Source organism: Maniola jurtina, chromosome 19 (genome assembly GCF_905333055.1).
Source record: "Maniola jurtina chromosome 19, ilManJurt1.1, whole genome shotgun sequence".
In the NCBI taxonomy this organism is placed as follows: Eukaryota; Metazoa; Arthropoda; class Insecta; order Lepidoptera; family Nymphalidae; genus Maniola; species Maniola jurtina.
The window spans coordinates 8,683,202-8,700,679 of NC_060047.1; positions in this window are offsets into that span (position 1 = coordinate 8,683,202).

Sequence of the window (17,478 nt, forward strand, 5' to 3'; positions counted from 1 at the left end):
TTATTGACATATTTCCTGTTGCCGAACATTGATAAAGAAGAATATTGATGTTGTACTATTAAAATAAATATTCAATATTGAGATGCTCGGATGTAATGTAAATAACTTGACTTTTGTATCGAAAAATGCTTGTGATTTCAATTACGAAGTTTTCGGGAACCGAATCCAAATAAGAATGTAATAAAAGCCTATTTTATTGCAATATACAATATATACATACAATCTATCTACGCTATATAATATCTATAAAATATGTCTCTTTATACGATCAAATCAGGAATGATTAGATCCAGGAGAACCAGGGTAACTGACTGGGCTCAACGGGGCGCGAAGCTGAAGTGGTAACGGGCAGGGCACATAGTTCTAAAACCCGATAGACGTCGGGCTCTCAAGGTACTGGGATACTGACCTCGCAGTGGAAGACGCAGCGTTGGAAGATTCCCTACAAGATGGACAGATGACGTTAAATGAGTCGCAGGGAGCAGCTGAATTCAGGCGGCGCAAGACCGTCTCGTGGAGTTCTTACAGGAGACCTATGCCCAGCAGTGGATGCATATCGGTGACGGTAATAACGGTGATGTTGCCTGTTATTAAAAAAAAAACTTCAAGCAATATTTTTTAACGTTAAAATATAATTTTAGCACCATTTTGCTAATTTCCTGACCTCGATCTCGTATCTGAGCTCAACGATGCAGCTTATGGCTTAATAGGGCAATTTAGCATAATGAATGCGGTCGCCGGGAGTCAGCCATCTTTGAACCGTTTTATTTTAAAGAAAATGTTTTTTTAGGGTCCCGTACCCAAAGGGTGCCAACAGGAGCGTATTACTATACTAGATGATGCCCGCGACTTCGTCCGCGTGGATTTAGGTTTTTCAAAATCCCGTGGGAACTCTTTGATTTTCCGGGATAAAAAGTAGCCTAGTGCTAATCCTGGATATTAACTATTTTCATTCCATATTTCAGTCAAATCCGTCCAGTAGTTTTTGCGTGAAGGAGTAACAAACATACACACACACACATACACAAAAAATTTCGCCTTTATAATATTAGTGTGAAGCCTCTGCTGTCAATCCGTCTGTCCGTCCGTCTGGCTTTTAGCGGGTTATATCTCATGAGCCGTAATAGGTAGAGAGTTTAAATGTCCACAGAGTGTGAATTTTGTCAAGTGCGAGTCTGAGTCGCAACCGGAGGGTTCCATACCATCGTAAATGAAATAACACTTTTAATTTTTTTAAATATATTTTCATGGCGGCCATTTTCGAATTTTTATTATTACACATTCTGTGAAAATTTCTCTCTACCTATTATGGTTTACTAGCCTACTGACAGACAGACCTATGGACGGACGGATAAATAGCGGAGGCTTGGTTGTCACCCATCCGATACAGAACCCTAAAAACAAGATGGCAAATTGCAAAAATCATTCCATGCGGGCATGACTTGTATATTGTTATCATCATGGTCAAATCGCTGGTTCACTACAGAGCACGAGTCTTTTCTTTGGGAAAGGGGTTGGCCATAGTCCACGAGGCTGGGCATGTGCGGATTTGCAGACTTCACACACCTTTGACAACATTATGGAGAATTCTCGGGCATGCATGTTTCCTCACGATGTTTCACTTCACCGCTAGAACAAGTGATATTTAATTGCTTAAAACACACATAATTCTGAGAAGTTCGAAGTGCGTGCCCAGGATCGAATCTCCAACTTCCTGAATAGAAGGTGGGCATCTTAATCACTGGGCTATCATGGCTCAAGCAGGATCACATCATCTCTTTAAAAGTTAAGTTATATAATAAGTATAATACCTATTATAAAACTTTACTCAAAAATATTATAATTTTCGCTAATTTTGTTATCTGACCTTAATTTTATCTGAGCTCAGCGATGCAGTTTTTGGCTTAATGGGTCAATTTAGCATAATGAACGCAGCCACCGCAAGCCAGCCATCTTTTGGTCGATGTTTAAGGCAAAAATTTCAGCCAAAAGGTGCTAACTAGCTGCCTGTGAAAAGTTCCGATTCACTGCAGCTTTATTAGTTTAGGTATGTATAGGTATTTTTCAAACAAGATTTTTGTTCTTTTTCTTTAGGGAACTGTCATAGAGATCACAGATTCATCCCATACTAAAACTCACTCTTCAGTCAGTCATAAAAACTAGCAACATGAACTTTTTTTTATTCAGATTGTTCTGTACAAATAACAAACTTTTTTTTTATTCTGAATAAAAAAAAAGTTTGTTATTTGTTGTAAAGTTGTGTGCCCTTGACTGCAATCTTACCTGGTGGTAAGTAATTATGTAGTCTGAGATGGAAGCAGGTTAACCTAGAAGGGGTATGAAAATGGTTTCTACACGGCATCGTACCGAAACGCTAAATCGCTTGGCGGCACGGCTATGCAGGTAGGGTGGTAAAAAGCCACGGCCGAAGCCTCGTACCCAGACAAAAACTACTCTTTATTCATATTAAATGACAGCATTTACGTAACTAATCTTCCTATTTAAGCTATATTAAGCTTTATGAGATTATTTTCTTTTAAAAATGTTTCTCATAAAGGTGCCGGCTACATCAATTACGGCAAGACATTATGATGGAACGCTACAAGCGCTACAAGGACGTAATAAAGCCTAGTAGTGGCGCTATATCCGTTACAATCAGGACAGATGGGTCGAATAACGAATCGTCGAAAAAGGGAGAAAAACGTGAGGAGGTCAAGTTATTGCTGTCTGACTATATGACCTGTACACTCTTTCTAAACTTCTTATTGCTTGTATAATATCTATAGTCTATACCTACTACTTAATATCTAATTAATGCAAAAGTGTGTCTGTATGTTTCACGGCTCAACCGCTGGGCTGATATTGAAGGATCATGGTTCATTAGCTTAAATAGCTTACTAGATCTTCGTTCAGTATATTCAGCCGTTGACTCTAAATCCTGAATATTCAGACCTGGATATTCAACAGTATCTGTGAGTTTTTTTAAACTATAAATAAAGGCTACATAACTAATATTGATATTAACCCAAACTATTTACATTATTATTTTGTCTCTTCTTATAAAAACATTTTTTTAATTATCGTTATACTAACGATCTATTTCAATTTTTTTTATGTTCTATTGAAAGACCTTTATCTGTGCCTATTGTCCTTTGTCGAGAGTACCATTTTGTCGTAATTATTTGTTTTAATGTAACTTGATTGATACGACAGCGACCGCTGCGTGATAAATTGTTAAACGAATTAAAGAGAAATAGGTCGTGTGGAATAATAACAGAAAATAAATTAAATTTATACCAAGTAATTTGCTATGGTTCAATTGCTATAGAATCTTAGTGGAAGTTTTGTTCTTAGCTGGAAAATCTTTACCTTTTTGCCAGGATTTCCTGTAAAGCCTGGGATTTTCCTTTTGTTAAGGTCCACTGCAATTTCCTACCTCTACTTGACTTTCTATGCTTTTCACTACATTCTCTAAGTATACCAACAACCTTTATGAAAGCATAAAAGTAAACCTATACCTGAAAATATCATATAGTTACCTTGCATAGCCATACTTATAATATTCAAGCAATTCCCAACTAAAGGGTTAAGAGTCGGATTAATAAAGGATACCTTTATAAGTATAAATAAGTACCTACTATGTTATTTCGCCTATATACGGCAACACCTGGGAAGAGGTCTCACTAAACGCGCGCATAGATGTGTACGATTTGTAATAATATAAGAAGTTGAATAAAGGTAGACTTCCAAGGCACGCGGCCGAAGATCAAGCGACGCGCGTGACTGACCCTGAAGCTGATGTGACAATACTAAACACTATAATTAACGGAACCCTAAAAATGTATGGCGCTGGTTCGAAGCCCCTCGCATCAGACGCGTACGGGTGACGCTACACTGACAGCGTGTCATGACGTCAACATGGCATAGAAAGCACTTCCCATTGCAGTGCGCGTCAGCGACGGCGAAGACTGCTCCAAGCAACGCGGTCAAGGTGCTACTTTGAATACAAAAACATAGTATTTTAAAAAATAAATTATATTGAAAACGGTTGCGCAATGTATGTAAGGCTTTAAATAAGCAGTTATGGTAAAAACAAACATGCAGAGGAAAGTACAAACGTTCCTTTGCACGTTGACACCTTTTTATCACACGCACACATTGTGGCATAGCATTTTGCAGTAATATCGCCTCGATTGGGTCGTAGCTCACCATAACGAGGCTTTACTGCCCTCCCTTGGCTTGTAAATTTTGCACACTATTCTTTTCCCAATAGGATTTCCAAAATTTATTCCGTCGACGCTGATAGTCGCATTTATTTTCACTTGACTTAAACATAGTGATATTGTAGTAAATTGTTTAAACTGCCTTATTTATTTTAAGGTCACTGTTTTATCAGCATCATCATCTCAACCCATCGCCGACTCACTATGTTTTGAGCGTGGGTTTCCTCTCAGAATGCAAAGGATTTATGCTACAGTCTGCCGTGCCGGCTAAGTGTGGATTAACAGACTTCTCTAGACATAGAATGAAGATCGTTGGATAGCCCGAATCAGCTTTGCATCTTCGCTAGAAGTACAACTCTTAACATATTATAATTGTGTGGTAATTACTGAGTTGGTTCAGCAACTTTAACTTCATTCGGTAACTGGATGGGTAGCCACTTATACTTATAGGTTACAGTGAATGGCTATCTTCACGCATCGAACTATCAACGACGTCGTTATTATTTCAACCCATCCGTTGTTAGAGATAGGTTTAGTATTGCTTGTATTCAACAGTTTCTAACAACTCGCTTGATATTGTCTATTCGTTTTCTAATCCGAGGTCGGCATACTCTTTATAATTTAAAGTAGTAAAGAAGACTTAACAAAAATTGTATCTATTAATATATTCAGATTCACCATTTGGTAACGTTGGTCTAAGTATAAAACTATATAAAATACTTATCTTAAAAATTTCCTTGGCAACGCTTCATTCCATGTAAAATAATGTTAACGCTGCCGCCAGCTAAATCAATCAAGCTCATGCATTCTAATGAGGATAAAAAATACTGAACGCAGAAGCAATTGCCTTGCAATTTTTCGCTGAAGGGATATTTACGCGAACATGCAGATATTACTTTCATGCAAAAGTTTTTAATGTTGCAGATTCTGACCCAGAAGGCCCGCAATTTTTGCACATTATCTCATCCCCGTTGTGGCCATTAAATTCATTATCCCTTTTTAGTAATGATTTTACTTTATACTTACTTTGCTTCTCACTCATCAACAGAGTATGTACTAAATGTAGCTATGCTCTCCCATCCTCTCAAGGATGAGTGAATTGCAATGCACTGCAGTATGTGATCAGCATTAAACCGTTATTTAGAAGAATATTTCTATTCTGAGTTTTTCAAAAATTGGTACCTAGATAGGTATAGGTATATTTGTTTGTAAAACTACAACTCTTCAATATTTTACATTGTATAATAATACTAATAATACAAATAAAAAAACGTTAAAATAAGTCACTTTACGCTAATTACTTGACGAAGTAATATATATGTCGAGTTGCTTGTAAATCAAGTCGTGACATTTTTATTTACGGACTCGGATGCCCTAATTAAGACGTGACCCTACTCGAGAGGGTCCCGAAATACATTAAAAGTCCTTTCATTAACAGAACGCCTCCATTTTTCCTTCCTAGTGAAACGAGAAAAATCTTTAAGGTAAAAATGGCGTTAAAAGAAAAATTATAAAAAACAAGGAAAAATTACAGAACGAGGCTCTTTAAAAGTGGAAATAAATTAAAAATTAAATAAATAAAATTGACAAGCAACAACAACCTTAATTCGCTACATTAGCAAATGATAATATTATACGAACAAATCAGTATGGTACCTACAATGTGTAACATGCGATATGCCAGCCTTCCCACTACTAAACATGCAGGAAAAGTAAGCAACCAAGCAACCACCACACTAAAACATCTAAAACACATGACATACTTTTCACTCCGACACTGAAGGAGAGAAGCAGTGAACGTTGGTCTCCTTCTGTGGTCGACCATGCAATCTACTTATACGAAACGTTTTTGCTCTAAGTTAGCTCTAAGTACCGATAAGATGTAGACTGGCCTTCCGGCTTCGTATTTCCTGCCACGTAAGTGGTGACTTAAATATCTTCAAGATAAGGGATAGGCATCTTCTAATCAAGACGTGTTCTACCGCCTAGGCCTCATCATTGCTCTTCATTAAGCACGATTGACAAGCCAATCTTGCAATTAAAAAAAACCGGCCAAATGCGTGTTAGACTCGCGCACCGAGGGTTCCGTACTCGGGTATTTTTCTGACATTAAACTATTATGCTTAAAAAAAAAACTGTTTTAGAATGTACAAGTAAAGCCCTTTCATATGATACCCCACTTGGTATAGTTATCTTACTTTGAAAATTTAAACATATTTTAATATTTTTTTTTAATGATGTAACCACAAATTCACGGTTTTCGGATTTATTCCTTTTCTTGTGCTATAAGACCTACCTACCTGCCAAATTTCATGATTCTAGGTCAACGGGACCCTATAGGTTTTCTTGACAGACACGACGGTTGGACGGACTGACAGACAGACAGACAGACAGACAACAAAGTGATCCTATAAGGGTTCCGTACCTCGAAAGGAAAAACGGAACCCTAAAAAGATTTTTACAGTAGTTCCTTGTATATCATGGACTACCGCTAAGTAACACCTATTTCTATCAAACAATCAAAAATCTAAACTCTATGAGCCAATATCGCTAAATCTTCTTGCAGACTGTGTCGCGCCATGTTCTTCACTCGTCACTCTGCAATAGAGCATCGTGATAAGTACCTAATACCGAATTTCCTTCCCCGTTTGTTATCGAAGAACTTTTAGTACCCAAACAAACAACATGGCTAACACAGCCGCTTCATATTTTATCACATCTCCGTAACATACCATTGCACGTGCCTGAATTGTTTTGCCGTGGATTCTGATGGTAATAGAAAACGTTTTTGCTTTGCCAACGACAATAGCTTGGAACAGTTCCAAATCTGCGAGTTGTCCTTTAAGACAAAACATCCAGAATGTTACGTAACGCTTAATGTTATAACTGGGAACAGCAGACGTGGAAATGCGATAAGATTATTTGATCCGAAGATTTGTAGCAGCAATGTAGCAAACAGGTGAATTAAGATAACACAGATTGAAGGTCTTTTTCTTCATTCATTTGGATTACTTATAGGATCTTGGAAGACGTAGATACATTAATACGATATTCCTAAGTTAATAATATAAAGTACATATACTTGAGGATGCACGCGACTTCGTCCGCGTGGATTTAGGTATTTAAAGATCCCGTGGGAACTGTTTGATTTTCCGGGATAAAAATTAGCCTATGTTCGTCCCCGGGACATAAGCTAACCCTGTACCAAACGTCAGAATCGGTAAAACTGTTGGGCCGTGAAAAGGTAGCAGACAGACAGACAGACACACTTTCGCATTTATAATATTAGTATGGATTATTTTGTGTAGTACTCAATCTAGATCCATTCTATAAAAAAATAGACTTAAATGTATTTAGAACTTACAAGATGGTCTTTACAGCGGTTGCTTTGATTTTTTTGCATCTTAATTGAACACCAGCGGAGTGCTGTAGGTTCTGCTTGAATCGTTTATCACACACGTGCCATGTTCAGATATTTACCTTTTGTCATAGAAGCAATAGTTGTCTCAGTTGGTTACCACGTGTAATTGACCTAACAGTTTACTCTGGTAAAATCACAGCGATAAAGCAAACCTAACATCTTTGGACCCCTAGAGGCAGGTCATAATATTTCAGACATGTGTGTCAAATAATATGTAACCCATGCAAAATTTGGGAACACTTTTAATTTAAGGTCGGGATTGGTATTTATTTGTATATCAAGCCATTAAATGTCACTTGCTTTAAAGGTAAAGGAAAACATCGTGAGGAAACCTGTACACCATAATATTCTCAAAGGTGTGTGAAGTTGCCAATCCACTCTTGGCCGATGAGGCGGACATAGGACCTTTTCATTCTGAGAGGAGACCTGTACTCAGTAGTGGACTGGCGATGGGTTGCTCACAATAATGATGAATGGTATCTGCACCAAAGCACAATAACACTTAATTTTTTATTGCAAATGATATGAATGTACTTTGAAAGTACTTTCAGGCAGTGACCGCAATAAATTCAACCCTGTAATTGAATCAAATTGTCCTCGTGACAGCTTCCGCGATAATGGACGATTTATGATCCGCATTGTCTTTCTCTAAAGCCTATGGCAGTGTTACCTTTGTATCTTCACTTTGGTTTTCTCTATCTGTTGCATTATGTAGGTATATTTATATTAGTGTAGATTAATATAGGTTAGGTCTGAATCTGAAATGCAACACGTTTTATTAATAAGACCGAAAAAGAATCAGGATGTTTCTTTTTCGGTCACACATTCTTGACACAATATTTAAGGGTCCCAAAGTACAGAATACATAATAGTACAGGTACCCGAAGTCACTAGAATAGACTAATATCCAACTTTTATCTTCATCACGGACTCTCTTGCAGCCACGAAAAAGTTTTTCCATTTATAACAGTTATAATATATCAATCCACGATTTAAATCTGTCCTATACATTGAAAAAGCTTAAAAGAAATGATCTCGGATTTTTTTCAGTTCCTTCCAGCAGACTCCCAGTAAGCAATCAGATTATGGTCTCCTTCGATAAATAAGGTTTTCACATAATGTCATGTAGTAGGTATACGTGTACTTGAAAGACTTATACTTTTTTATATTTACTCTGGCTGATGACCGCAGTTTTTTTGCTGTTTGCAATACAAGCGTAAATTAAAAATGTATAACACCCCCGACAAGTGAAGTTTACAGTAATTGGAAAAGAGCTGATAACTTTCAAACGGCTGAACCGATTTTCTTGGATATAGCTAAGAACACTCTTGATTAAGCCACCTTTCAAACAAAAAAAAAAAACTAAATTAAAATCGGTTCAGTAGTTTAGGAGCTACGATTCCACAGACAGGATACACAGATACACACGTCAAACTTATAACACCCCTCTTTTTGAGTCGGGGGTTAAAAATGTTTACTATCGAGATAGTCAGTTGTCACGAAAAATCTAGTAGGTAAATGAAGATAGAAAGTAATGTTTTATGAAAAAGCGATATGAAGACATTACACATTAAATCACAGCCCGAGTGGAGTATAATAACTCAAAGAAATACCGCCATAACTGTCCCAAGCATCTCAGGGGTGATTCACGCAGTCGTTAATATGAATGATGATTTCCTGTTGAGGTGATATTGCACGAGACTACATGCAAGAGGTAGGCGAAGCAACTTTCAATAATGAAGCAGCATCGGCTGCATCGAAGACATACTGATGACGGGAATAAATAGCGACTGTTACGACGCAATAAATTGCAATTCAGCTTGAACAGCGCTGCGGCCCAAATTTAATAAACGCCTCTCCTTCTATCACGTAACTTTAATCTCACGTATATCTCCCTCTCTCGTAAGAGGTAAGAGTTATGCGAGTCTTATCGAAGGTGTGCGCTTCCATAAGTATAATATTTTTCAGGTTACGTGAGCATGTTCCTGTTCCTATCTATATATTCGTATCACATATCTATGTTCGTATCTAACACTATACTTGATCATCTGACAAAATCATGACCTCGCCACGTCTGCGCTACTTGTAACTACTATATAAATCAAATAGGAGTAAAGTCATAAATAAGAAGCGGAAGTGACCCTAAATCGTCACAATGTCACATGTAGGTCACCGGATGAAGCGTCAAATCCACAAAAATTAGACAAGCGGACAGCTCAGTCCCGAATTCCCATTCCCATTCGCACGGGCCATTTAGCCAATAAATTTGGCCCATTACCCGTGTCCAAGCGGCACCATAAACCGTTTTAGAACGGCCGTGTCGTTTTGAAAACTCGTTACACTTTTTTGGCGAAGACAGCAATGAAATTAATTTTGTATAATTGGCCCATTACAAAACGGTTGGACGCCGCTTTGTCCGCGTAACGAGTCATTAACCCAGTCACACACAAATGTGGTAACTTTATTACAGTTTGTTGCATCGGGGAGATTACTACTGTATGCTTTACTGAATGCGGGAAAAATGAAAACATTAGCGCCACTGCAAGTGATTTAATTGGTGTAAAATTATTATCATTCTCTGTCACATGTAAACTGCACTGCACACGATCTCGTACATTTTATAATAGTGAGAATATTGCTCTACCATAGGGTACATTTAAGTTCCATTCCAGCTGAAGAGTAAGGCCAAAAATACGAGTACAAAACGCATGAGAGTAAAAAAGATAGATATTCGAATGTGGTCCAAATATTATAGTTATATATGCCATCATTTTAGAAGCATATGTATTTTACAAAATATCTTAGACCACACATTTATGGAAATAGATTAAAAACTTTATTGTTTAAAAAGCACTTTTAATAAAACGCTTTTGAACATAAACCTACTTTTTTATAATTTAGAAATTTCTAAAATAGCGGAACTGGCAGGTTTCGAACCCAGAAACAATTTCACTTGACTCAAATTATTACCTTCAGTACAAAACTAAAGTATTTGTTACCTTCTACAAAACTATAAATATAGCAAAATTTTTATACAGAACAAACTATAAAAATCAAATCATCACAGTAAAAAGTGGGCAAGTTACAATATAACAACAATTCGTCATCCTACACTAAATAAATTACATTTTCAATTTCACATAATCAATTTATAGAGACGTCCTCTGTTTTTCATCGAATTAGTTTTGTTTTGGTAGTTTTGTAAATAATATTATTACAACATTTATATTCAGCAATATTTAAAAGCGGTAAATGAACCGAACAATTAGCCCTAATTCACACGAGCGTTATAAAAGCGTTGGCGGGTATTAGCGTTGTACGCGTTAAAAAAGCGTAGATGTGTGAACAGATACTTGGGAATGCATTTGTTCTATTTGAACGCTTTTTTACCGGACGTTAAAAAACCTCTCGTATGAATGAGGCCTAACCCTGCCCATTGACACGACTTCTGATTCGCAACCCATTGAGGTATTACATACATTGATGATGATGAAATGATCCTATGTTTTTATTCAGCGAACCGCATGCACTTGCATACATATGCCATGTAAATGTAATATTAGTACAGTACATTCAGCCTATGTCAATATCATTATTTGTCGGAAAACGTATGCGATAAAAATATTGCTTGTGCAAGTCAAAACACATGGTAAATATGCAACAAGCGGTGGTAACGAATAGCCAATAAGTGCATGAACTAAATGCGTTGTGCTGTATTCATCAAATGATTTTTATTTTTGGAATGGGCGTGATTAAAGGATTTTGATTTTCGTACGGAGACTATTTTATTACAGTAATTGAACATTTCTTTTGAAATGGACACCTTGAACAGGATGGATAACCGTGTAGACCATAGTTTAGACGATGATGATTTGATAAGATTCAAATACCCATGCGATACAGTTACAGGATAATTTCTTCTAATTAAGCTTTTCCTATTTCCTATATCTATGTATCTGTGTATCTGTCTGTGGCATCGTAGCTCCTAAACTAATGAACCGATTTTAATTTAGATTTTTGTTTGAAAGGTAATATAGGAAATCAGATACACAGATATAGGAAATAGGAAAAGCTCATACATACGAATGTATGAGCTTTTCCTACCTAGAGTTATCTATGTCTTTAAATCTGACATAGATCTTTGAAGATGAAACAGATGATAGGTATAATGGTCAGTTCAGTTCTACAGTATGGTTTTACAACGACCTATTTGAAGAGACAAGTAAGTACTAAAGTTTAGTTTTGTGAGAGATTCTAGAGTTCTAGAGTCTCTGGCGAGAAACTCACGGGTAGTTCGAAATGAACGTGTAACTTTGTGTTATAAGACTGTATGTGCAGTCATCCGACTTTGCAAGTTCCTTCATTTCTCAGCAAATTGCAAACATTCGGTTAAGTTATCTATGTGGGTTTGTTTTCCCATATATGACTCGGACTAGAATGGAACTAGCATTAGCTACCTACTAACTTACTAATTCACAAGTGTAAATTAAAAATTTATAACACCCCCGACAAATGAAGATTACAGTAACTAGAAAAGACCGAAAAGATCTGATAACTTTCAAACGGGTGAACTGATTTTCTTGGACTATTCCGCGCCTACGATCTAAAGTATCTGAGTTTTCCAAAACATCATTTTCAAATAAATTATTATGTATTTAGGCAACGTCCATCTTGACAGCTTGACATTTGTCAATTGACATAATATTATGAACCTAACAGTTATCTAACCTTCTTTTGTACAAGAAAACTAGAAAAGAGCTGATAGCTCTTAAACGGCTGAACCATTTTTTTTGGATTATAGCTAAGAACACTTTCGATCAAGCCACCTTTCAAACAAAAAAAACTAAATTAAAATCGGTTCATTCGTTTAGGCGCTACGATGCCACAGACAGATACACAGATACACAGATACACAGACACACAGATACACAGATACACACGTCAAACTTATAACACACCTCTTTTTGGGTCGGGGGTTAAAAATGTTATCAGTTAAGCTTAAAACTTTTAGCTAGAGCATTTAATTTAAGCAGATTTTAATGATATTATTATTTATAGATACACTTCAACTTCTTTAATATTACCAATCACAGCAAGTATCGTATTGTTTATTTTCGTAACTACTTATTCCCTTTTGTAGACTGCAATGACATACCTACAAAAAACTACAAGTGTTTGTAAAGCGGTAAGCATCTATCTCTTCATCTCGTGCGGGCGTATCTTCTATCTTACTCATCGCCAAGCACAAATTTTATACGCCATGTAATGTAAACGCCGAGATTGTGAACGCAATATGTCTATGGGGTGATGTCATTGAATGTCGTCAAAAACTTAATAAAAAAACAGCACAAAAATTTCATCAAAACTCGATGCTAACATCAAAGGCAACTAAAATCAAAGGTAAAAAAAAAATGTATAAAAGTATATACCATCAGGCAACCAGAGTTGGTAAATAGAAAACATTTTTTGACTTACTGGAAAACTGACGAGTTATTATTTACATTCCCCCTCGTATCATGTATCTATGTGAGCGGAGCGTAAATATTGAATAGTAAATAATGAAACTTCGATACGGGGAATATTTTGGTAGAATAAGCCGCGTGTATGATGGAAAAAGGATTATCGCTGGCCGAAATTCAATAACCGCATAAAGTATGCATGGATGGTAAATCAATATTTAAAAGCCTACATTTTATCCCTACATTTAAAATACCTTATACCTAATCCCTCGTAGATAGATACCTGAATATAATATAATACGAGTATTACATGGTCCCCATGACTTCATCCACGTGGATTCATGTTAAAAAATAGGTCCTGCCTTGTAAAGATAAAACCATCGCGAAGATCTCAAAAATAATTGGCCTAGTATAAATTATTCAATTCTAGTCACTGTAACCTAGCTAGCCTAGCCTAGCCTAGCTACCTTACATTATAGCCTAGACGTTGGCTACCTAATCCGGAAGTCCGACTTCGATCCAGAGCACGCAATTCCAACTTTTCGGAGTTATGTGCATTTAATGTCACTTACTTTAACGGTGAAGGAATACATCATAAGGAAACCAGGATACCTGAGAGTTCTCCATATAATATTCTCAAAGGTGTCGGAAATCTGCCAATCTGCACTTGGCTAGCGTGGTGTACCATGGCCTACACCCTTTTTGTTTTCTAAGAGGACACCAGCGGGATGACTCGCTGACTAACAATGAATGATAGCTTAGGTTGGTTGATTTTACACTGCTGCTTCTCTGGGTGATATTTAAAAAAAAATCGTAGAAAACCTTCGATGGATTCAAAAATGAGCTCGGTGGCTATTTTTCAGTTTTAGAAACTGAGTTAGTGAATCACTCCGCTGGAGACTCGTGCCCAGAAGTGGGCGGCGATAGGTTGAGTTGATAAAAGCAGAAATTATTAATAGTTATTACTTAATATAGTCTGAATGTATAAACAGACTGTTAAGACTACGACTGTGTAACTTCGCTTTCCGGCTTTCATAATACAAAATCAATACAGTAAGCTTCAATTAATCGGTACCTTAAGCCGGAACTGGCAATGCTCACAAGTCTTCCTCGTCTTGTGTTTGCAATTTCCTATTCTACCTAAAGTGCATTATCTATGTATAAGATTTTAGATTATGCAATTCGAAGTTGTTGGTAGTTGCCTTGATAAGTACCTACCTAAGTATGCCTTATGGTTCTTTGGGATAATGTACGAATAGTCGTATTGTCGTAAGGTCTACACTTAGGGTAACCGTAGGTTAGCGCCTGCTCCTAGGACTGCAAGCTGAAGACGTTCGGAGCACCCACGTCCGAAAATCGGTGACTGATTTTTTGGTGGCAAAAAATGAAACATACGGATCGCAATATTGGAACGCACACGTCCTACAAAAAGTCGATCGAAAATCTATGTCGGTCATAAATTTGAAATTATTGGCCCGATTAAGTATGGTACCTGCAAAGAGTCTGACGTGGGCGGAGCGCTTAAAGCTGCTTTGGTAGAAAATGGTTCATTATGATCAGCTATAAAGCCCTCACTATGCATCCTAACACACTTCTAATGTAAAGGCAGCTTTAGTCTTGGTAAGAAAGAAAATGTGGATTATTATCAAATTTAAAAAAGGAAGCAAAATGTGGACTACGTTTTTGGTAGCTTTTCGTTAAATATAAAGAAGAAAATTAAAAATAGAGAAGAATAATTTCTAAACGAAAAAATCTATTTTTAATTTTCAAAAACAATAATTTCGTTAATACCGTTAAGTGCTTACGATATTAAACTATGTATGAACTTGGTGTATGAAATTAAATAAATTAATGCAAATCAATTAGTGCCTCTGTGATAATGACAAAAATCAATCTTCGGAAAGTTTCGAAAGCCGGTTCTATTGAACAAAGCCGGCAAGAAGATTAAAAATGTTTACCGTAAAGTTTGTATTAAATTAAAGTCACTGTGAGAATTAAGTAGCAGGCATCGCATACTTCACACTAATATTATAAAGGCACAAGTTTGTGTGTATGTGTGTATGTTTGTTACTCTCTCAAGCAAAAACTACTTACTGAACGTATTTGACTGAGCGGAAATTCAGAATGGAGATAGGATATACCCTGGATCAACACATAGGGTACTTTTTATCCCGGAAAATCAAAAAGTTCCTACGGGATTTTGAAAAACCTAAATCCACGCGGATTCAATCAAGTCCCGGACGTCGGCTAGTCTTTTTTTTAAAGAATATTAGCCATGCTAATCATGACTAATACTCCCCTTTCCCCCCAATTAAGCGTAAAGCTTGTGCCAGGAGTGGGTACGACAATAGTGCAACGGGTGGGGTTTGAACTGCCGACCTTTCGGAATTCGGTCCGCTCCTCAACCGTTTAGCTATCGAGGCTCTTTTATATAAAGCATATCCTTAATTTTAACATCTCCCCTTAAATATTAATAATCCGGGATCAGAAGTAGCAATTAGCAGTATTTTATCGTAAGTCAATAGCTGTTAATCCAATTTGTCCATCCAGCCGGAAACGAACGGACATTAATTAGTGGAAATATCGTATATTTGTTGTAAATTAATCTCTCACGAGCCTATTGATTACTACAACGCGAATATTATAGGTTCGCTGATGTGAATTGTATTACTTTGATTAGTAAATATTATTAGCACCTACAGGGATTTTCCATAAGGTTCTCAAAGGTATATGAAATCTGCCAAACCGCACTTGGCCAGTGTGGTGAACTTGGGCTGCACCCTTCTTATTCTGACAGGAGACCCGTGCTCAGTAGTGGGTCGGTTATGAGTTGAAATGATGATGACAGAATAACAGGAAATTTTTAGTTTAGCTTATTTTAGAATTTGTATTTACTCGTACCTACATCCTGATGCATAAAAGCCTAACTTTTCATAATAATAATATTATTATGAATCCAAATGATCTTGTATGTATATATTGTGATATGAGCTGGAGAGTAAACATTGAGTAAACAAGGCTTTGGCTGTGCCATAGAAAATGATTCCTATAGGATGTTGACGACATCGCAGGCCAAACTAGTTTTTTGATTTTTCAAGGTCTTTGTTCACCTTGGTCCCCGAAAGAGGATCGTGGTTAAAACACTCCTGCTGATAATAAATCTATAATCTGTACAATATTACAAAAGTACCACTTTCGATCTTCAGAAATTACTTTTGTAGTATCTAGGAAAAAAATACCTACAAAAAAATCATTCAAAAAAATACTTTGAAACAATTATTATACTCCACGCATAGAAAAATAGATAATATCGAATTTTGTTAAAAACTGCACATGACAAGCCTGGTTATGTTATGTTAAAAAAACAAATGAAGCTCGCCGAATCAACAGCGAAGGGAATTATGTTTCCATTAAAAAGCTCATGCGTTGGAAAAAGCGAACTCGCATCTATGATTAATTGAGGCTTACTGTATCGATTTTGTATTATCTATCCACAGTATAAAAGCTCATGTAATATTTTGTGTTTTGTACCTGCAAAACTGTTGCACCAGTTTGATATAATTTTAAAATATATAGGTTTTTAACTAGATGATTTAGGTTTTTTTTAAATCCGTGGTACCTCTTCGGTTCTTTGGTGGTTTAGTGGTGGTTCTTTGGTTTTCCGCGATACAAAGTCGCCTATGTTCATCTCCAAGATTCAAGCTATCTTTGTACCAGGTTCTGTCAAAATTGGTTAAAATAGACCGTGAAAGTGTAACAGACTGACACGCTTTTGCATTTGTATTTATATTAGTAGGTATGGACTATATTATATGTAATTATATTTTATCTACTCTCATATCTTAAATATCTGATTATGAATGACTGCATATTATACTTACTCGCATAACATACTATACTATATTATGCAAGTGTAAATAACGATTATAAAAAAATACATAACAAAACTTTAAACAAAGATCATAAAAAAGCAGAAATGGTCGGCTTGAGACTAATAATAATTTCTTTTTCGTCCAAAATGGTTCTTTTTAAAAGCATAATGAGTTTTATATTATAATTTTGGTTAGGCTTTTATAAAAAATGTGTTCATATGTTTGAATTTTTACTATAGGTTGAATTTTACTTTATGCACCTTTAATATTAAAATCACTTCACATTCAATAAAAAATAAAAAATAATAGTACCGTGAAAAATGAATATCATATGAAGAGACTTATCCGTTAAATATCTGTCAGTGGAGCCACTCGTCAGTTTTTTAAGGGAGATGTCCTATTTCTAGCGATTTTTAAGCTTATTTCGTGGTTTTGAGAGGGGTTTCTCCGTCACTGGCTTCGTACAAACGTAGTTCCAATTTCATTTGAATATTAAGCAACCA